At 37.0% G+C, this 23,498-nt stretch overlaps 1 protein-coding gene across 3 annotated transcripts in view; it reads left to right on the forward strand.

Moving 5' to 3' along the window:
• DIAPH2 (diaphanous related formin 2) overlaps positions 1-23,498 on the forward strand; it is a 1,060,116-nt gene that overhangs the window by 597,268 nt on the left and 439,350 nt on the right. The gene's annotated exons all lie outside the window — the stretch shown is intronic.

Consider the following 23,498-nt stretch of genomic DNA (forward strand, 5'->3'; position numbering starts at 1 on the left):
CCTCTCCTCCATTCTTTCTCTGCAAAAGCAAGGCAGGCAGACTTATAGTTCTATTTAAAAAAAAAACTGCTATTTTTAAATTAAAAATAAAATGCGCGAAAGAGAGAGAATTGCCTTTCAGGGGTTGGTTCAGGGGTCGGAGCCTACAGGCCTTCTGATTTCAAGATCATGCTTTTTTAAGCACCAAAGGAGGCAAGAGAAGCTTCATCTTTCTCTGCTGCTACCCTTTCAATAAAAGGATTTGTTTTGTAGAATTTAGATTCAGTCCAAAGGGCACACTTAAGGACCAAGAAGGTCATAAGTTTTCTTAAGGCTACAGGTTCCTCACCCCTGGTGGAAACTGAAATCGTGAAATGTGAGCCAAACCAATGCATCAAATTTCGAAATGTATGTCTTCTTACACATTGGCTTTACTGTTTTAACTTGCATGGCTTTTAATTTTTCAGACAACATGTACCCATTATCAGCTTTCTCAATAAATTTTCTTCCTTTTCCGTTACTTTTTAGAAGTCTTTATGGTTACTTTTTTCAGTATTTGAGAATAAATTAAATTGTCTTTTACACCTTCTCTAAACATGAATGATGGGTTAAGATTTTATACAGTTAATGATATAAAAGATAGTACATATACATATACACCACAAGTTTTGCCATATGGTTCTCTGTCAAATATCTGCTCTCAAGATACTCTTAAAGCATCATAAAGACAAAATAGAAATTGCAACTGGAGACCAAGACAGGAATATTTTAGGGTGAAGAGTAAAGCAGGAGGAGGACATATTATGTGCATTGTATTTCATTCTTTCAACAATGGTTTATTGAATCCTGAATTCATGTCAAGGATTAAACTGGGCACTGTTCATACACAGTGGTGATCAATGTAGATGTGATCACTGCCGCCTGGCACTTACCGCCTCATAGGAAATACAATTATATAACTATATATTTTAATATATGCTAAGAAAGAAACAGACCGTCAATACCAAAAATTAATACCATAAGAAAGGTATGGGCTTCTGGGTATATACCTAGTAGAGGAATTATAGGATTGAATGGCACGTCTATTTTTAGATCTCTAAGTGTTCTCCAAACATCTTTCCAAAAGGAATGTATTAATTTCCATTCCCACCAGCAGTGATCACATTATAATAAAGATATTTGTACCAGAATGTTTATTGCAGCCCAATTCATAATTGCTAAGTCATGGAAAAAGCCCAAGTGCCCATCCATCCACGAATGGATTAATAAATTGTGGTACATGTACACCATGGAATATTATGCAGCCTTATAGAAAGATGGAGACTTTACCTCTTTCATGTTTACATGGATGGAGCTGGAACATATTCTTCTTAGTAAAGTATCTCAAGAATGGAAGAAAAAGTATCCAATGTACTCAGCCCTACTATGAAGCTAATTTATGGCTTTCATATGAAACCTATAACCCAGTTATAACCTAGGAATATGGGGAAGAGGAGGAGGGAGTGGAGAGAGGGGGGAGGATGGGCAGAGGGAGGGTGATTGGTGGGATTACACCTGCGGTGCATCTTACAAGGGTACATGTGAAACTTAGTAAATGTAGAATATAAATGTCTTAACACAATAACTAAGAAAATGCCAGGAAGGCTATGTTAACCAGTGTGATGAAAATATGTCAAATGGTCTATAAAACCAGCGTATGGTGCCCCCTGATCACATTAATGTACACAGCTATGATTGAATAATAAATTTAAAAAAAAAGAAAGGTATGGGGGGAGGGCCCCTTCTAATAGTATGCACAAAGATAGCTTCTCTGAAGTGTTGCCATTTAGGTGAGGACCTAAAGGCTAAGAGAGAGATTGCAGTATTTTCTGTCGTCAGGGTTAGCGTTTCATGGGAGACATAAAATAATTTCAGAAAAAGCATTACCAGAATAAGATTCTTTACATCTTAACCTGTAAATTGTGCTTTTTTATTTGTGAACAATTTCATTTTACATCAGCTCTTCACACACTGATGAAATTTGAGGATGAATAAGTATAGAAGGTGTGAGCAATAAGCACAAGGTATTCTGCATTATTAACACTGCAGCTTCTTATAAACCATTCCCCCTTCTCCCCCTCTTCTCCTCTCTCTCTTTTGTTCTCTGTTTCACTCACCCACCACACACTCAGTTTTAAAAATATTAAATCTGTTTGCATAGTGCTTTATTGTCCTTTCCTACATTTTACTACTACATGTCCTTGGAGAATTACCAGAGATGTTAGCATTATTCTTCATTGAATTCTAAATAAAACACTGTTTCTTTTCTTGTAACACAATACATTTGTCAAAAATTTCTCTTTCGATTCGTTTTTGTTAATTGGCTAAGACCTTATGATTGTATATGAAGTAATTATATAATATAGAACAGAAGTAAGATGTCATTACTGAATGTTGTTTTATGGAAAAAGCAAAGCCTTTGGCATTAAAATAATGCATACTACTGCTTATTAATGCCTTGACTATCTTTCTCTGATATATACATAAATACATAGAATGATGTCAATAAAATGATCAATTTTGATGGTATTTAAAATGGTGAAATAATTAAATGTTTCAGAAAGATTGAGAGACATGAATACTATTTTTTGAAAGCAAATTAAAGTGTAATACAAAAATTGACAAATGAAAATAAAAGTATAAACACATAAGGCTACATGGGCCATTGAACAGTATCTGATCCAGGTCCATTCTAAAAAGACTAGAATAAAACTTTTAGGCAAATAGCTGTCTTTCATATTTTTAAAGTGTTAATAAAGATGCTTTAAAAATCATTACAAAATATTTTATGTTTATAGAAGAACACACATAGATACTATATCAAATATAAAGAACAATAATAATGTAAGGTCCTATGAACTTGTTAACGGAATTGAAAACAAAGTTGAATAATTCAAAGGTAAGATAGAGAAAAGACCTAACAATCTTTATGAATGGGCAGTAAAAATTTTGACCCTTGGTGATCACAGAAGTACAATGGTGAGACACCATTTTAACCCATTCAACTGAAGAAATAAAACTTTATCAATTCCCTTTAATGCTTATGTGTTCCTAGATCTCATCTTCCTTCCCTTACTGCAGAGGTAACTGTGGGCTATGTCTGTCATCCCTTTGGTTTCCATTAAAGTTTTGCCCTATGTTATATATCCCTAAATAATTTATTGTTTACTTTTACTCAGTTTTGAAGCTTTATATAAACATAATCATAAAATATGACTTACTGGCAATTCTTTTTTTATTCTTATTATTATGTTTCTTAGATTAACTAGATTAGATTAACTAGTGTGTATCTGAACTCCAGTTCCACCTGCTACATAGCATTCCATTGGGTGAATATACCACAATTTACTTAGCCATTCTCCTGTCAGTGCACATGCAGTTGCTCCTTCCACCATGTCTTTTGTCAGTACAAAATAGATGGTAGATGTGAACAATGTCTTATTTGCCTCCTGATACACACGTGCAGGAATTTTCTCTAGGGTATTGTTATGAAACGTTTTGATCTCAGAATCCCATTACACTCTTAAGAATTAAGGCCACCAAAACTTTATTTACATGGGTTAAAGGTATCAATATTTATCAAATTGTAAATTAAAACTGAGGTTTTTAAAACCACACTGAGAGCTCGGTGCCCATGGCTCAGTGGTTAGAGCACCAGCCACATACACTGAGGCAGGTAGGTTCGAACCCAGCCCAGGCCTGTTAAACAACAATGACAACTGCAACAAAAACAAAAATAGTCGGGCATTGTGGCGGGTGCCTATAGTCCCAACTACTTGGCAGGTTGAGGCAAGACAATCGCTTAAGCCCAAGAGTTTAGGGTTGCTGTGACCTGTGATTTCACAGCACTCTACTGAGGGCAACATAGTGAGACTCTGTCTAAAAAAAAAAAAAACACCCTGAGATATCACATAGCCCCAGTGAGAATAGCCCAAATCACAAAGTCTCAAAGCTACAGATTCTGGCTTGGATGTGGAGAGAAAGGAACACTTTTACACTGTTGGTGGGACTGCAAACTAATACAACCTTTTAGGCAAGAAGTATGCAGAATCCTTAAAGAACTCAATTCAAACCTCCCGTTTGATCCTGCAATCCCATTACTAGGCATCTCCCCAGAAGAAAAAAAAATCCTTTTATCATAAGGACATTTGCACTATACTGTTTATCACAGCTCAATTTACAATAACCAAATATGGAAACAACCTAAATGCTCACCAACCCAGGAGAGGATTAACAAGCTGTGGTATATGTATACCATGGAATACTATTCAGCCATAAAAAAATGCCGAATTTACATCTTTCATATTAACTTGGCTGGAATTGGAATACATTCTTCTTAGTAAAGTATGGCGAGAATGGAGAAGCAAGAATCCAATGTACTGAATTCTATTTTTTTTTTTTGGTAGTTTTTGGCCGGGGCTGGATTTGAACCTGCCACCTCTGGCATATGGGGCTGGCACCCTACTCCTTTGAGCCACAGGTGCCACCGCCAATGTACTGGATTCTAATATGAAGCCAGTATACGATCTAATACATACTCACATAAGAGAAAAACTCAAATCCATACAAGGTGGGGGGTGGGGGAGAGGGGAGAAGAGAGGAGGATGGGTATGCTCCCATTTAATGTGCACAATGTTAGGGTGTGTGGCACACCTCTTGGGGGCGGGACACAATTATAAGAGGGACTTATGTAACAAATGCAAACATTGTAAACTAATTCTTTGTACCCTCAATTAACCTGAAACAATAAAAAAAAACTGAGATTATTTTAAAATATCAGAGTACACAAGCATACATTCTATTAGCCATCAAAGCAATGATGTTACCGTATATCATGTAAACTCTAGAAAACTACTGTACAGATTTGCAAGAATGATGACTATAAAAGGCAGTGTCTTATGAATGTAGTTTTGACCTCACGGACATCTCTAAGGGACCTCAGATCTGTAGCTTTTCCTAGATCACACTTGAAGAACTACTGTCCAGTTTAAATTAGAGATTAGAATTATTGACCCCTGACATATATGTCTCTTCAATTACTAGATAATACCATACCTTCTTCCAAAGTGTTTGTCTTATACCAATTTATACCTTCAATAGCAAGACATAGGTATTTCCTTTGCTATGCATTTGAGCCAACATCTGATATTTTCAAACTTTTTAATTTTTGCCAGTCTGGTGGGTTAAAATGGTGTTTCACCATTGCACTTCTTTGATCACTTGGTTCAAAATTTTTGTTGCCCATTCAAAAAGATCGTTAGGTCTTTTCCCGCTCATTCCTTTGAATTGTTCAACATTTTTTTCAATTCTGTTAATGAGTTCTTCAAATATTACAGACACAAATCTGTTGTCAGTATTATGTGCTGCAAATATTTGGTGGCTTATAGTTTTACTTTTTGAATTATGCCTTTTTTTTTTTTTTTAACACTGAGACAGTGTCACTCTGTCTCCTGGATAGAGTGCAGTGGCGACATTATAGCTCCCTGTAACCTCCAACTCCTGGGCTAAAAAGATCCTCCTGCCTCAGTCTCTTGTGAGACTACAGGTGCCCACTGTAACACCCAACTAATTTTTCTATTTTTAGTAGAGATGGGGTCTCACTTTTGTTCAGGATGGTCTGGAATTCCTGACCACAAGCAATCCTCCTGCCTCAGCCCCCTAGTGTGTTAAGAGTATTGTCATGAGCCACTGCTGCCAGCTGAATTGTGTATTTTAATAAAAATAATTTTGAAAAATATGTATAAGTCATTTTTATCAGTCATTTCCTTTAACATTTAGTGTTTTTGTGTTTTTAAAAAACCCTTTCCACTTTAAGGTCATAAAGATAATCTCTTGTATTTCTTTTCAATCATTCAAACAATACTTGTTGATTACCTACCACTGTGAAACACTGTTCCAAATACTGTGGATATGACAGTGGGAAAGCAACATGGAAAAAAAAAAGCCTAGACTCTTAGAGTTTGTATTCTTGAGGTGAGGAGGAAAACAATAAACAAATGTGCAATGTCTTAGTTGGCTCAGACTGCTATGACAGAGTACTAGAAACTGGGTCACTTAAGCAACAGGAATTTATTTGTTACAGTTCTTAAAGCTGGGAACTTAGAAATCAGTGTGCCTGCATGGTCATGTTCTGGTGAGAGGACCCCTTTCTGATTTATAAAGAGCTCCCATCTAACTGTGTCTTCACATGGCAGAGGGAACAGACAGGAAGCAAATGCTCTCATGTATCTTTTTAAAGGGCACTAGTCCCATCCACAGGGATCCACCCTTATGATCTAATTACTTTCCAAGGGCCCCATCTCCAAATACCATCACAGTAGTGATTAGGTTTTCAAACCTATGGATTTTGCGAAGACAGGTACATTCAGTCCATAGCAGCACGTGATGATTTTGTATAAAGAATGGTGATAAAGGGCAGCGCCTGTGGCTCAGCCAGTAAGGCGCCGGCCCCATATACCGAGGGTGGCGGGTTCAAACCCGGCCCCGGCCAAACTGCAACCAAAAAATAGCCGGGTGTTGTGGCGGGCGCCTGTAGTCTCAGCTACTCGGGAGGCTGAGGCAAGAGAATCGCTTAAGCCCAGGAGTTGGAGGTTGCTGTGAGCTGTGTGAGGCCACGGCACTCTACCGAGGGCCATAAAGTGAGACTCTGTCTCTACAAAAAAAAGAAAAAAAAAAAGAATGGTGATAAACATCATGGAGAATGATAAGAATAATAAAGCAAGAGAGAGTGCAAGTCAGGAGAGGTGTGGTTTTATAGGACGGACCAGCAAAGTGCAAAGGTCCCCAGGCAGTTATGTGCTTGGGGAATTTGAGGAAAAGAAAGAAGACCAGGAAGCTAGAATAGAGTAAGCAGGAGGAAGAGTATTAAGAGATGAGGTCCAATTCATAACGGTCTCAGACCATGGTGCTAGGGCCTTCTAGGCTATTGTAAATACTTGAGCTTTGAAAGATGGGAAGACGTTGGAAAGTTTTGAGCAGAAAAATGACAGGTTTTACAAAGATCACTTAATCTGCTGTTTGGAAATACTTTATAGGCAAAAAAGGGAGGAAGGTGGTAAACATTTAGGAGGCTTTTTCAGTCATTGAAGGAGAAATGACTTGGAATACGTGGTGGCAATAGTGAAAAAATGACCATATGCTTGATATATTTTGAAACTGAACTTTTGTAAATTGATGGAAATGGTTTATGAGAAAAATAGAGGAATCAAAAATTAGGAACTCCTCATTTTTTCCTATTTTTTTTTGTGGTTTTTTATTTGACATGTGTAACTAGAAAGAGAAAGAGATAAAGAAGACTATAGGTAGAACAAATTTAGGTATAGGTGTAAGGCGCTCTTTTCAGATGTGTTAATGTTCTTATGCCCATCAGTTTTTCATTGAGGCCACCAGAAGGCAGTTGGATATATGACTCTGGACTTACGGGGAAAGGTCCACGCTGGATAGATAAGTCTGGGAGGCATTGGTGCATACAGATAGTCTTTGAAGCAATGACACTGGATGAGATCACAAAGGAGTGAAGACAGATAAAAAAAAAAGGAAGAGGCCTGGAGTGTGATTCATGAGACACTAGAGTGTTTAGAGATCTGGAAGATGAAGAGAAGCGAACAAAAGGTACTGAGCCGTGACCAGGAAAATAAAATGATATTTAAGTGGTATCCAGGAACCGCAGAAAGAAAGTCTTTTGTAGAGAGACTATTCAAACTTGGTAAATACAATGAGGTCATGTAAAATGAAGACAGATAATGAAACATGACGTCTGACATGGGCCTGACTACTGCTATTTGGATAGAGTGGTGGGGATAAGAGCCAGACTGGCAGAGATTGAAAAGAAGAGAGGGAAGGCATTGGTAATAAAAAGCATTTTCTTCTAAAAACACTTATATTTTCACCATATTCTTTAAAAATGTTGCTTTTTACCTATTACAAAAGTAATAGTGTTCACTGTAGATAATTGAAAAATCACTTAAAAGAAGAAAATAAATTTGCTGTGATCAAACCATCTAATCATAACTGCTGTTAATGTTTTGGCTTATAGTATTTCGTTTATTTTTTCTGTGTATTTTTATAAGTGCATTTTCTAAACAAACAAAAAAAAACGCAGTATAGGCACAAGAGTATACTATGTTTATCTTTCCTTTTTGCTAAATATTCTTCCTGATTTTTAATTGTACGTAGTGTAGTATTATGTAGTATGGTTTATATATGGCCAGGATCCTCCTACTAGACATTTAGTGTATTTCCAGTTATCAACATTTTTTTTAGAAACATTGCAGTGAACATTTGAATATGTAAATATGGTCTTTCACTGACATATTCTTCAAGACTTACACTGTTACACCACTGGAATATGTCTGGAAGAGAAATATGCTGCTGTTGTTGGGTCTGCATACCGTGTTTAATTCAAAGAGAGCGCTTAGTAAGAATTGCTTCCATAGCAACAATTGGAAAGGTTTCAGTGGAAAAGGAAAAATATTCAGCAGGAGAAGGTAATCCATATGAAGGAACTAGAGTTTCATTTCTAGAAAAGATCTGTATAGAACTGCAGAAGTCGTTTGTATATATAGCATTTTTTTAAAAAGAAACTTTCCATAATTTCATTAAATTATGTAGGTCACACAATGCAGATTATATCCTGTATCTTATAGATATAAACATTATGTGCATTCTAGATTCTAATGAACACAATCCTATTTGTGTGTGTATATATATTATATATATATATAGTGTGTGTGTGTGTGTGTGTGTATGTCAGTGTTGTAGTTGAGGAACTTCTGTGTTATACTAGTAGTATACTGAATATAAGTTTGAAATATATTTCTAGAATTAAGAAATATTTTTGAATCAACTTAGAGAGGATTCTAATTTCTGAAAAACAAAACTAAAGCATTTTTGCTTTCTTGACCTTAAACCATTTGAATCCTGTAGATTTCCAGTTGGTTTACTATCTTTAGGAACGTGATGAGTCAATTGAGAACCTTTTTTCTTTTGTTTGTTCCTTTTTTGAAGCTTCTGTGGTGATTTCCAGCAAAAAGGTCAATATAGATGACATTTTACCTGATGTTGATGTTGCTTAGGAACTGAATTGACAATCAAGATAAATCTCTCAGTTTAGATTTACGAAAGGCCAAATAACTTAGATATCTTTACTGCTTACAGAAACACCTGTATCTCTCTCCTTCCCTTCCAAACATTGTACTCACTAGACCAGTGAGTCTAGTGAGGTAGACTTAGAGATAATAAATGAGATAAATGTTCTTTACACTTTTATATATCCTCTGAATTTTTCCCGTTAAGAATGCACTACTTGAAAAATCAAGGGAAAAATAAAGCTTTAAAAAATGATTATTTTACATAATGAAAAGAGAGCTCAAATGAAGAGTTTAACAGATGTCCCTGATGGGACCTTTTTTTTTTATTGCATACATGTAGAACTAATCATGCTATTATTTAACAATCAAATCCAAGTGTTTTAGTCTGAAGATCAAGGCCCCCAATTCTAAACTATCTCCTAAAACCTCACATTAAGGACTGTGTACTCCAGGTAGACTGAATTACTTTTCTGTACATGATTCACAGAATATACTTTTCTACTCCTATCTGTATATCCTTCTCTCCACCTAGATTTCCTACGTCCAAAAACTTTGAAAGTTGAAATCCGATCTGTAATTTAAGGTTCAACTAAATGGTCATCCCAAATAGGCTTCCCTGGATACTACAACTACCAGTAAAATCTCTGCCATTGAACTTTCATTTATTTCTTTGTCCCCAGAGACCAGCACAGTGCTGGAACATTGTTATGACTATGTGGGATTTTGATTTTTTCTGTTACTATTATAATGCCTAACATATACAATAATCTCTAAATATGAGTCTCCCTTATGAAAAGCTAATATATGTGCGTATATGTTTGTATATTTTTGGCTTTGGGATTGAGTGTACACATATACAAATCTTAAGTATTCTAAGAAGTATTTTATAAAAGTAAAAAAAGGAATTAAAATAGAAGAGTAGCTAAAAATGGGAGTGTTAATCAGGAGAATGATAGCAGCATTTATGAAGGATTTAATATGGAACCTAGTGCATATTAAGTTTTTTATATGCACTATTTCCTGTTTATTTCACACAGACCCTGCGAGGTAAGGCATTCCTATTCTCCTCATTTTATAGATGAAGAAACTGAAACTTGGAGGAGATGATATAATTTGCCTGAATTCCCACAGGTCATTACATGCCCCAGGTCTTTTAACCTCTTTACTGTACTGAACAAAAGAAGTCAAATAGAAGGCATAGCAAGGATATAAAGTTTCGAATTTAGGCCTTATGTTGTAAAAAGGAAAATGGGGGAAATTATACTTGGGTTTTAGGATTACATTCTCATGTGCGTTAGGAAGGAGGATACTACTGTGTAAGAAAAAGTGGTGCATGTGCTTTCTGACATTGTTATGGGAAGGGCTCCTAACAGTGGGAGTTGGTTTGATTAATATACACTTGTATCTTGAGTTGTCCTAAATATTACTGGGAAAAATGTATTTATAAGAGCCTTCATAACTTAATATGCTTCCTCCATGCCTGTAAAGCTGTTTTCTCATGAAACATTATTTTTTAAATAATGAATTATCCTACCATGAGGTTCTCAGAAACCTCATTCTTTTAGATTTCTAACAGTGTGTGTTTAAAAGAGCTATTAGTAAAACTGCATATATATCATCTTGTTGTGGTGCTTTAAATATTTTTGACTGATTTTCTGCTTTCCAAGTTTAAAATGAGAGCAACCTCTTTAAAACATATGTTAAGGAGAAGTGCCTGAGCCAGTCTGACCTGACATTTATAAGCATCATCTTAAGGCTTTTCTCCTCTTAGAGCATAGTGACTTACTGAGGACTATATCAATTATGTCTGATAACTATTATATATGCCTATTATACTTACTAGCATGTCTTTCTGGATCAGAGGGAGGGAAGAATTTATTTTGAATACTATGAATATACTTAGCCAAGGGACAATAGTAATAATTATCATAGCATTTGGCTACTTGATTAAAAGAATGTTGTTAATGTCTATACTGCTACCTAAGACCATCTGGGTGCACGCAGTGTGTTACAAATCTATTTTCAAAAGATTCGAAAAAAGTTATAACAGGTTTGAAGGTTCTATTTTGCAAATAACTTTGATACATTATCATCTCAGGAGGAACTATGGAACTATTTCTTCAAACACTAACTTTCCTGTTCTGTCCCTCCAATGTCTAATAGGCTGTCCTTTGATATCAGCGCTTAAGTAACGTCACAATAGGTGGTGCCATAGTTCTGTGCTGCCTGACATTATAGGAAAATGTAAAATCTTAATTGGCCAGTTGAATGAAAAGGAGAAAAATACAAAAAGTCTTCTGAACCTTAATTTTAAGAATTTCATGAATAACTACAAATTTTTCAAAGAGCTGAATTCTTCTCTTCTCTGTTAGTAAAATATCTCAACTGCCTTCTTTATTCTGCTGGCAGCCAGAATGGCAGTGTGCTGGGGGCTGAATGGCAAATGATATTATTTGTAACATTAGTGTCAGCCTACATGGAGATTAATTACTATACTTGTATTGAAGTATTGGTTGTGTTGGAATGGCTGCCTTTTTAAACTTTCCCCCACTTTGGTCATTTTCACTGACGATTGGCAGTAAAATAGCTGACAAGTGCCTGTGATTAGTTTAGCCAGATGCTACTTGGGCTGGTAAATTCATTTTAAGCATTTGACAAAAAGGTAAAGATTAGTGCCAGCTGAACTAAAAATATTTTTACAGAAGAAAAATGTGTGAAAAGTCAGTTACTTTCCAGGTATATGGTGACTATGTAAATTAACTGACAACATATCTTCTTTGGTATTTATTTGTGAATCATTTGTCTACTTTATAGAACAATTGGTAGAGTTATCCTTCACAAGCACGTTCAGAAGATGTCACCAAATGGAGTGCTTTCAAGTTTCTGTATGTTATTATGTTGTTGTGTGAATTGCCTGTGCTCCAAGATTTACAGAATTGCAGGGTAAAATTGGGAATCTTTAGATTAGAGAGTGAACATAGCGTGACGAGTCTTTCTCCAGCTACTGCTACTACTCAACCTCAGGAACTAAGCTCTTTTCTTACTCTGAACATTGTTCTTAAGAATGGGTGTCAAGTGCCTTAGTTCCAGATAACATTGAACCATAATGACTATTTTTTTACCGTTCTTCATTCTTGCCACTCCTTTATTGCTGTACCTATAGCCTTTCTCTTATATCTCCTTTAAAAAATGCATATATTATACTCATGTACATTAGAAATGTTTCTGTGTTCTTATGTTAAATCTGGTTAGTTGAATAACAGTGGAACTTAGATTCTTGATTCCATCTATTTCTTCGTATCTGCTAGCCCTGCCAAATATAATCATGCTTCAATATGGGGAGGAATTGGTTCCAAGACTTCCTTTGCATTCCAAAATGCATGCATCCTCAGGCCCTTAACAAATAGTGTTTGCATATAACCTATGTACACCTTCTTGAATACTTTAAGTCATTTTTTTTTTGAGACAGTCTCACTCATATTACCCTGGGTAGAGTGCTGTGGCATCACAGCTCACAGCAACCGCAGACTCTTGGGCTCAAGCAATTCTCTTACCTCAGCCTCCCAAGTAGCTGGGACTATAGGTACCCTCCACAACACCCCGCTATTTTTAGAGATGGGGTCTCACTCTTGCTGAGGCTGGTCTCGAACTTGTGAGCTCAGGCGATTCACCTGCCTTGGCCTCTCAGAGTGCTGGGATTACAGGCATGAACCACCACGCCTGGACTTTTAAGTCATTTTAGATTACTTATAATACCTAATATAATGTAAATGTTCTATAAATAGTTGTTATACTTTATTGTTTGAGGCATAATGGCAAGGAAAAAAGTTTATATATTCAATACAGATGCAACCACCCATTTTTTTCTCAAATATTTTCAATTCATATTTGGCTGAATCCACGGATGCAGAACCTATGGATATGAAGGGTGAACAGTACTGTTATCTCTATAGGATTTGAGCAATTTTCTGTCTTCCTTCACCCAGCTGTTTGCCGTGTGTGAGTGTGTGTGTGCGCACACGTATGCGTGTATGCACCTATACAAAGGGTGCCCCAAAAATGTATTATAAGAAAGGAAAATTTTATATTGAAATTGTAATACTCAATGTATACTGATAATATGTTTTATCTTGTATGTTATATCTTGTATCTCTTGTAATTGCAGAGTTTTGGGGGTACCCTGTGTGTATGTGTGTGTACATGTGTGTGTATATATATAATTTATATATAAACATTATATAAATATTTGTGCATATCCACATTTATTTCTGTTTTCCCTTATTTCACGACTACTTTGGTCTGAATATTCCCCAAAATTCATGTGTTGAAACTTAATTACCAATGTGATAGTATCTGTGTGTCCTTAACCTATTACAATCCTGTATCATATGCTATTAGTGCTGAGATGCTATCGTGTCTAATGTCATTTTACCAATGAGCAAACTGAAGGCCTACAATTCTAATCATTTGTCAACTATCAAGTAACAAAAAAGTGGTTTATATAGGATCAGAACCTAATTCTCTTCACATTCCAGTGTTCTCTCTACTCACTTATACTCTCTCCCAACTTTCTGGACTTTGTATGCTTTGCTGGCTTCAAGTTCCTCACCAACCTTAGTGACATAATTGACTCCTGATTTTAAGGAAATGCCTGTATGAATGTCCTCAGTTGTACCTCATTTCCTTTTCCTGTTTCCCTTCCCTTTTTCTCTCTCCCTTCTCATAAGGTGTCTCCCTTTCTCTTTCATTATTTTTAAAGGCCATGTAGAACCTAAAATTTTACCTTGAAATTTTGTTTCAAAACTTGTTTTTTTCCCCTACATCCCATTTTTGTATAGCTTTGAAAAACCTACATAAAGAAAAGGAAAAAAAATCAACCTGCTAATTGGCTTTTCTTCCTGGTCTATTGAATAAAGCACTAGACTGGGAATAAGAAAACCTTGACACTTTTTCTTACCTTGACCAATGACATGAACACGCTGTGCTCTAATTTTCTACCAATACAGTGGTACTTCTCTGTACTGCAGTTATCAACCTTATTTGATTTAAAAGTATATATGTGTTTAGTGTTTTTAGTGCTTTCTCAGAAAATGTTGCATAGAGACTATAAGATGGTATTACTGTTTTAAGATAGGGAAAACAAAGATTTTGGAGGGTCTTAATGGTTATTATTATTAATTTTTAAAGACTAATGTACTCTTAGCTTTTGAGGATGATTAAGCAATCCTGTACCTGTGACATGTTTATATTTCTATTTGCCCTTATTTTACCACTGATATGGTCTGAATGTTCCCCCAAATTCATGTGTTGAAACTTAATTGCCAATGTGATAGTATTAAGAAGTAGGGCCATTAGGAGGTTATTAGGTCATGAGGGCACATCCCTAATGGATGGGATTAGGGCTCTTAGAAAAGGATCTGAGGAGTAGGTTCATTCTCTCAAGCTCTTCTGCCACATGAGAACACAGCATTGTCTCATCTGGAGGATGTGGAAATAAGACCCCATCTTGGAAGCAGAGAGTAGCCCTCACCAGATGAGCAACCTGGTTGTACCTTGATCTTGGAATTCCCAGTGTCCAAAACTTTGAGAAATAAATTTCTATTGTTTGTAGGTTGCCCAATCTATATTATTATGTTTTAGCAACACAGACGGTCTAAAACAAATACCCTATGCTTTAACCCAGCCATATATCTCATAAAGTGATATTGGTGGTGATGGGGTTACTAATTTGTATGTATGCCTTAATGTTCATTGGTTGAATGGGAGAAATGATTTTGTGGTGATCCTACACTCAGAGTATGTGTTTTTAACAAAGGCCTTCCTTGCTATATCCTAATCCCAGCCCTAGTTTTAGTTAATGTGACAGTGAAAATTTTTAATAAGATAAAGTATTTAAATAGGTAACCAATTTAGCATTTTATATGCTTTTCAGATTGCAACCAATACTGTGCATTGATAACAAGATTATGGTATGTTAATATGTCATATTCTGTAGGATAGTTATGAAAACTTTATAAATACTTTTAAGGCTACATGTGATCAGTCAACCATTTGCTTAGCCTCTCACTATTTGCTGTCATTTGTCAGTATCCTAAAATACAGTCTTTCAAGTTCAGTGGAGGTAGGGACAACTTCCCACTGGGGACACATGGAAAGCTGCAGAGAAGTGGTATAATTCCTTCTTAGGATTCCAGAAGGTTAAGATGTTGGTTATGGCCTGTGGGGGTTAGAGCTTATCACAGGAAGAGAAAAGATTGGAATTCTGGGTAAAAAAGAAACTAGATTAAACCCAGATACAAAGTGATGAAAATACAGAGTAAATCTGTGGAGCAGTAAGTAGCCCATCTTGTCTGATGCATAGGATATATGTATAGTATGGAGAGAAATTCTGCCAAGAAAGAGGTTTGAGACCAAATCATGATGGCCTCAAATGTCATGTTAAGGACCGGATTTTATTTTTAAGGCAGAATTTTTGGAGTTTGGATTTTATTTATAAGGCAGATGGGAGGCCAATGAAGAATTTCAGGTAGCAGAAGAATATTGTCAGAGGTGGTTTTCAGAAAATTGATCTGACAATGTGATTCAAATGGATGGAGAAAGAAGTAAAGAGGAACTAATTAATAGGTTACTGCAAAAATTCAAGAAAGAAGAACCTAAACCAGACTAAATACAACTGACATTAAGAAGAATAACTCTACAGTATTTTTATGTGGCTATGAAATGATCAAAGCCAGTTCTGAAGCTGAACAGGCATATGTTTTTTCTCCCTTTTTAAAGAGAAAGAACAGTAAGTTCAGAGGAAGGATCCAGGTTTGGGGAGAAATTGTTTTTGAACTTCTCTGGTTTGAACTGTACATTGAGTGTATAGTCAAGAGTTGCTTAACAGGCAGATGAACATATGGTCTTAGAATTAGAAGAGTGATAGAGAGCAACAATTACCTATTTTTGCAGCTCTCCCCAGAAAGGTAATAATTAAAATGATGAGATTAAAAGAGATTGCTAGGGCAGAGAGTGTAAGAAAAGGAAATGACTTTGATGAACACCTCATTTGAGTACAGAAATTTAGAGTTGCCAGAGAAGGCTAAGCGTGGTGATTCATACCTGTAATCCTAGCATTCTGGGAGGTGAGGTAGGAAAATCTCTTGACTTCAGGCGTTGCAGACCAGCCTGAGCAAGAAAGAGACCTCGTCTCTGCTAACAACAGAAAAACTCCCCAGGCTTGGTGGTGCTGGCCTGTAGTCTCAGTTACTTGGGAGGCTGAGGAAGGAGGATCCAGGAGTTTGAGGTTGCTGTGAGCTGGGCTGATGCCATGACACTCTATTCTGGGCAACAAAGTGAGACTCTGTCTCAAGAAAAGGGGAGGGCCACATAAGGAAAAGTCAGAGAAGCTGGGTGGGAATCATGCTAAAGCAGTGGTCAGAAACCCTGCAGGAAAGAAAATTTCAGGAAGAAAGGGTTAATCAACAATCTAATTTTTTTTTAATTTTGTGAATATATATATAATTTTTTTTACAGTTTTTATTTTGGCTGGGGCCGGCGCCCTACTCCTTGAGCCACAGGCACCGCCCAAAATATGTGACTGTTTTTTAATTAGGGTATAGGTGATGGGTTGGGAAATGTCACCTTGGGTTAAGTCCCTTCCCCCAGGGAGTGTCTATTGTAATCTTCCTGGGATTGTGGGGGAACTTTTTCTTTTTCTTAAAGCTGCTCTTGCTGCCAGCACAGGTCCACTACTGACTGGCTCCTCCTTGAGAGAGAATTTCCTCTTTTTCTTGGAGATATTAAACAAGTGGGTTGAGGATTAAAAAGTAGGTCGTTTGATTTGTTGCCCTAGGTCATATTACTGATGCTAAACAATTTCAGTAGAGTAGAGGGAACAAAGATCAGATTGTAAGGGTTTAAGTAGGTCCTAGGATGAGATGAAGCCAAATTTTTGTAGGGTGTAGTCTTTTCAAAAGGTGAACATTGCTTATTTTCACCTTGATAATATTAAACCAGGTCTCTTCTAAATTTTATTATCACATGCAAGAAGCATTTTTGTCATTTTGTAGCAGATTTTTAAAGCTATGATTTCAGATTTTGAACCGATCAGCATGAGACAGATTCTCTTTTGGGCCATTTTTGTTCTGGACAAAATTCAAGCTGGATATTACTGATTATTCTGAAATGCAAATAGTGCTATTTTGTTTTACAACTATCATTTAAAAAGCCATGTACTCATTAAGATAAATATGTGCTGCATGAACAACAAAAAAATGAGAAAGAAAATGGACATTATTTGTATATTGTAGGCTCTCTGATATGGAACTGAATGCACTAATCTTCAAATACTAATGAGCAGCAAAATGTAATTTGCCAATGCACAATTAACTTCTGACTGGCTCCTGTTGATTTGTAGTGCTATAACCCCATACCAGGTGAAACTTGTCAGTTTTAGAGATTTTATTTGAACAGTATTTCTAATTGTGGCCAAATAATGAGGTGCTTAGCATGGAAAAATGTTATGTTGGTGTAAATCATACTTCCATGGAACTTTCATTCTAGTTCCTCTACTGAATTATCTGCCACCAGGGCTTGAGCTTTTATTTTCTTCTTTCCCTGGTGCTCTTCCTACCTTTTCCCCATCATTGACAAACAAGGGCTTCCCTCTAAGCTCTCAATCTGGAAACCTACTTGTAGTTTGTCTTTGTTGCAAATAGCGTGTTATATCTCATATGGCTATGTTATCACTTTTCTCTTCTTTTTCATTCACCTTTATTCTATTACTGGTCATGTCATTTATAAATACAAATACACACACATACATATATATACATGTATGCATAACTGTAGTTGTGGGGAAAGGTTGTAAAGTATAAAATTTAACTGTTTAGCTCATCATGGTCTATTGAGGCAGATTTTGTCTCTTAGCTTCAGGTGAGAAAATCCCTGTTGTACAATCATAAGCTGAAATCCTAAACCCAGCTAGCCATTTTATAGACATGCTTCTGGTACCTGGAGAGATTGGGTTAAAGCATATATGGCTCAGAGAGACCAATCATTATGATTGGCAAATGAACTCAAAACACTAACCTGCTACTGTTAAGGTAGTTAGGGATTTTGTTTGCATAGCATCCAAACTAATTCTCTGAATGAATAGAAGATGGAAAAATGGTAGAAAACTTTGAGGTTGTGATTCTCACATGATTTGGGCTAATACTTGTTTTAGAGAATTATGAAATCTTGTTTCTTTGAAGGGACCTTAGAGGATCATGTAATTTAATTTCTATTCCTCTTAACAGTACCTTCTATAACACCCCTGAGAGGTAAATGTCCAATGACATGGAATTCCTTTCTTTGTGGGTTCCTGTTCCATTAAAAATATATTCTTCATACTGAATTGAGATCTGTTTTCCTGTGAGCGCTCACGAAGTTCCACCCTAGGGAACAATACAGAATCTGAGACTTACCTCTTACTCATAATAGTTATTCAAATATTTGAAGCTCTATTTTGCTCACTTTTCCGATGTACTTTCCTATGGTTCATAGGTATAGTTTTGTCATCCATTTCTTGATTACTGGCCCTTCCAGAAAATTGGTTGTTTTCTTCTAATTTATTATAATTTGTCAGTTGCCCTACCCCCCCGTAAAATGTCATACATTATTTAACCCAATCCTTCAAATAAAGTTTTTACCTTTACAGAATACAATTGAGCAATGGAAGATATATGGTAGGTTTAAAGGTCAAATCTTTATCATGTAGGTCCCCATCCTAGATGACAGGTTACAATTTATAGCTTTCATAGTAATGGTATCTTGCTATAGGTGCATGTTGACTTTGTGGTCAAATAAAAACATTATTATTATTATTATTGAAAAAGTATCACTTTATCACCCCTGGTAGAATGCTGTGGCATCACAGCTCGTAGCAACCTCCAACTCCTGGGCATAGGCAATTCTCTTGCCTCAGCCTCCTGAGTAGCTGGGACTACAGGCACCCACCACAATGCCCGGCTATTTTTTTGTTGCGGTTTTGCCAGGGCCAAGTTCAAACCCACCACCCTCTGTATATGGGGCTGGCGCCCTATCCACTGAGCCACATGTGCTGTCCAAGCCTCATTACTTTTTTTAACTTTTTTTTTTTTTTTGTAGAGACAGAGTCTCACTTTATGGCCCTCGGTAGAGTGCCATGGCATCACACAGCTCACAGCAACCTCCAACTCCTGGGCTTAAGTGATTCTCTTGCCTCAGCCTCCCGAGTAGCTGGGACTACAGGCGCCCACCACAACGCCCAGCTATTTTTTGGTTGCAGTTCAGCCAGGGCCGGGTTTGAACCTGCCACCCTCCGTATATGGGGCCGGTGCCTTACCGACTGAGCCACAGGCGCCGCCCTAACTTTTTAAACACAAACTCTAATCAAGTTAGATTATCCCAAATCCTGGACCTGTATAATTGATTTTTTTTAAACACCTTGTGTTTATCCCTGTTGATTTAATTTTGTTCAGTTTCAGTTCACCAATGCTAACCCATTACAAAATTTTGAGTCCTGATGCCTGTTTATCTAAGGACCTCTCTTGCAATTCCTGTTTCTAGAATGAAAGGCATACCTTTTCTCAAAGTGATTGTTACCAGGAATGACCTCATCCTGTCTGTGAGATCCCACTCTACCCATGCTTGTGGCCTTTTCCTAAACAAATTAAATAGAATAGTAACTTCACAACCCGATGACATGGAATTCATATAATAGGAATTATCCATGTGCAATATTAGGGAGTATGGTCATAAACTGCCACATAAACTGGAAGAAGTGATAAGACTATATCAGAGGAAGGGATATGGAAGACTAGTTAAGAAACTATTATTATCTTCCATGTGAGATGTGATGAGCTAGTTTGTAGTAATGTGAATGAAAGCTAGACAGTCTGGTGGTTGAACATGGAGTTGACAAAAACATTCAAATGTAAGTGAGGGTTTTAAGCCAAGATCATTGAAAGTTGATAACTATTTTGGGAAAAAGGAAACTAGGAATGACATCCACTGGGGTAAGGGGGCAGGATGAAAAAATTTGATGGGTTTAAAATAGTGCTGTCATACTCTAGGTCAGCTGTTCTCAACCTGTGGGTCGCGACCCCTTTGGGGGTTGAATGACGCTTTCACAGGGGTCGCCTAAATACATCCTGCATATCAGATATTTACATTACGATTCATAAGAGTAGGAAAATTACAGTTATGAAGTAGCAACGAAAATAATTTTATGGTCGGGGGTCCCCACAACATGAGGAACTGTATTAAAGGGTCACGGCATTAGGAAGGTTGAGAACTACCTAGAGAAATTATTTGGAAATTGCCAAAAAAATAATAGGTGAATTCAAAGAAGAGTCTTTGGAACAGAAGAAGGAGGTGCAGATAAAATCTAGAAAGTAGTACTTATGTTTAAGATGGCAGTTGAAAAGAACTTACAAGGAGAGGGTTATGAGAGAGCGCTTCACTAAAATTGGAGCTATGTCTCAGGGGCTCAAAGAAGAAAGCATTTTTTTACAACAGTAGGAAGTAAAACAACACTATTATCTTCCACAAAGTTGAAAAGTATAAGCTGCTATCAGGCCTTCAAGTTTTGTAAGGAGGTAGTTACTGGAGACCTTCCACCTCAGAGATTCAGGAGACTAGGAAATGTATATGGGAAGGGCTTACAGAACAGGGGCAGCAGTAGAGGAAGCAGAAGCGAATTCTCTCCCATGTGAATGGCTGTGAAGGTAAGAAAATGGCTTTACTGTTGCTTCTTCCTGTTCAAGCAGTAGTTCTGTAAGTGAAAGGCAAAGGGGAAAACGTCATTGTTGAAAAATTACTGGAAGTTTGTTGTATTGTTTTAATTGATTTTAACTTCAGACTGTTCAATAATGAGTACATAGTTTAACCACCATAGGAACAAAATTAACAGAGTCCTTTGCTCTGCATAATTTTAATAACAGACAGATAGATGTTAGTTTTCCAGTAAAAGAAGCAGAGGTTGTTCTCTAAATTGCTTTGGATTTACAGTGCTACAGAGCATTTTAATTATATTCATATGTGCGTACTCTAACAAAATAATTTCAAAATGTTTTATTATGGTAATAGAAGTGCATTTATGCCACATCATGCAACACTGAAAGCATTCTCTGTTGAGTGGTATAAAATGTTTGTAACTTTTGCATTTCGTGTTTCTTGCTTTAAAACTGCCACCGTCATTTACATTCCCTAGTAATCCAAGCGTGAATTTCGTGGATATAGATGAGTAAGTGCAGACAGGGTGCCAGTGGAAAGCTAAGAAATGAAGAAAGGTAAATAACAGCCAGAGAAGTTGGCAAGATTACTTTTTCCTCACTGGGCCAAGACAGCTATTTTAGATGAAAATAAGGAGAAATTTAAAATTAGGTAGATATAGAAGTAGAAAAGCTGGGCAAATAATTTAAGCATGTTCAAGAGATGTATGAGGTATTATCCTGACTGTTGAGGAGGGGACATTAAGGGAAAAGTTAACTAACAAAAAATGACATGTGAATCCAGGGTAATGAATAATTAGGGTTGACTAGAGGTCATGTAATAATAATATATAGAAGAGTAGAAGAAAGATGTGGTCCCATAGGTCCTATTAACCAGAGAGAAGATTCTGACAAACAACCCACAAAAGAGACTTGTCTGAGAAACTCTTGTCAGGATCCTCCATCGCTCCCTCCCTCCCTTTTTACCTTTTTCTTTCCTTTTTTCCTTCCTTCCTTCCCTCCCTCCTTCCTTTTCCCAGGATAAGTAATGACTAGATACTACCAAAGTACTGTATAGCCCCAGGTTTATATCAGGAATACAGATAGTGAATTATAAATAATATTTAAAACTACCTATTGCCATTAATGTGTAAATAAAAACATTTTGTTTCTGAGTAAGAGCCAACCATTATGGCCAATAATACAGAATTAAAGTCTCAACTAAATGAAAAAGATAAGAAAAAGCAACTAAAAAAAAAAAAGAATCTTTGGGGACAAAGGGAGGGAGGGACGGAAAGGAAAGGAGGGAGGGAGGGAAGGCAGGCAGGCAAAAAGCAAGTAGGATTTATTGTGGGACAATGTAATCTTTAAAGCTGGCATGCAAAGTGAGTTACCTGCTTCTACAGGGCAAGGCCCTAGGTCAGCGGTTCTCAACCTGTGTGTCACACCCCACTGGAACTGTATTACAGGGCTGCAGCATTAGGAAAGTTGAGAACCACTGCCCTAGATGCTTAACTAGGCAGGTGTGATTACAGAGTTCTCAGAGCAAGAACAGAGGCAGAGATTGTGAACATGTGGGCAGTAAAGGCTGCCTACTCAAATTCCGGGTAGTTTTACTTGGCTTGGTAAATTGTGTACTATGTGCATGGGTGTTTTGGCTCAGGAGAAAAACTCCAGTGCTGTTAGAAAATGTTTGGTTCACACAGACAAGACTGAAACAGCTATGCTAGTCTTAAATAATAAAGAAGTAGCAGAGTCAGACTTAGAACTTAATCTCTTGATTTCTTCTAGTCACTCTGATGATGTGCTCTGTTTGTTGTTGTTGTTTTGAGATGGAGTCTCACTGTGTTGCCCTCGGTAGAGTGCCGTGGCATCACAACTCACAGCAACCTCAAACTGTTGGGCTTAAGCGATTCTCTTGCCTCAGCCTCCCAAGTAGCTGGGACTATAGGCACCCACCACAACGCCCGGCTATTTTTTGTTGCAGTTGTCATTGTTGTTTAGTTGACCCGGACCGGGTTTGAACCTGCCTCCCTAGATGTATGTGGCTGGCACCGTAACCACTGCGCTACGGGCACCGGGCCATTGTGCTCTGTTTTTCAAGCAAATTCTGTGTGCACTCATAGGCTTTGTAGCCCCCTTTATCTCTGTGCATTGCAGTTTTCTCCAGAGTACCCATACTTTGAGTGATAAACGTTTTTAGTTATAGTGGTGTAGGCCATCACCAGGGTAGATGGACAGATTTTTGATTCTAGGATGTTGTGTTAGCCATGATTGGGAAAAAGTTTGAAAGGTTTAAAGGTTTTTCTGTGGGCTGCCTTTTGTTTTAATAGAATGGTAGGAATTTAAAAATATGTACCCTTAACAGAGTTTAAACTTTATATTTTATAACTTTTAGAAACTTTTCAAAGTACACATCTAAGTAGCTTCACAAAAAGATAACATGGGAGTGAACCTCACTGGGGATGCTGTCCCATGTTGTCCCTAGCAAGAGTGAAAAATCAAAAGTACTGGCGTCTGGGTGAGCTGGATTCTAGATTACTCAATGCCAGTCCTCACCCCAACTCTATTATCTGACATCAAAAGGCAAATTGCTAGTCCTATAATGTTCTCCTCCTTTTCCTCCCCAGTTCTCTGTGTAGTAGTCCCCTCTTTCCAATGCTAAGTAGACCTA

Source organism: Nycticebus coucang, chromosome X (assembly GCF_027406575.1).
Source record: "Nycticebus coucang isolate mNycCou1 chromosome X, mNycCou1.pri, whole genome shotgun sequence".
Lineage (NCBI taxonomy): Eukaryota > Metazoa > Chordata > Mammalia > Primates > Lorisidae > Nycticebus > Nycticebus coucang.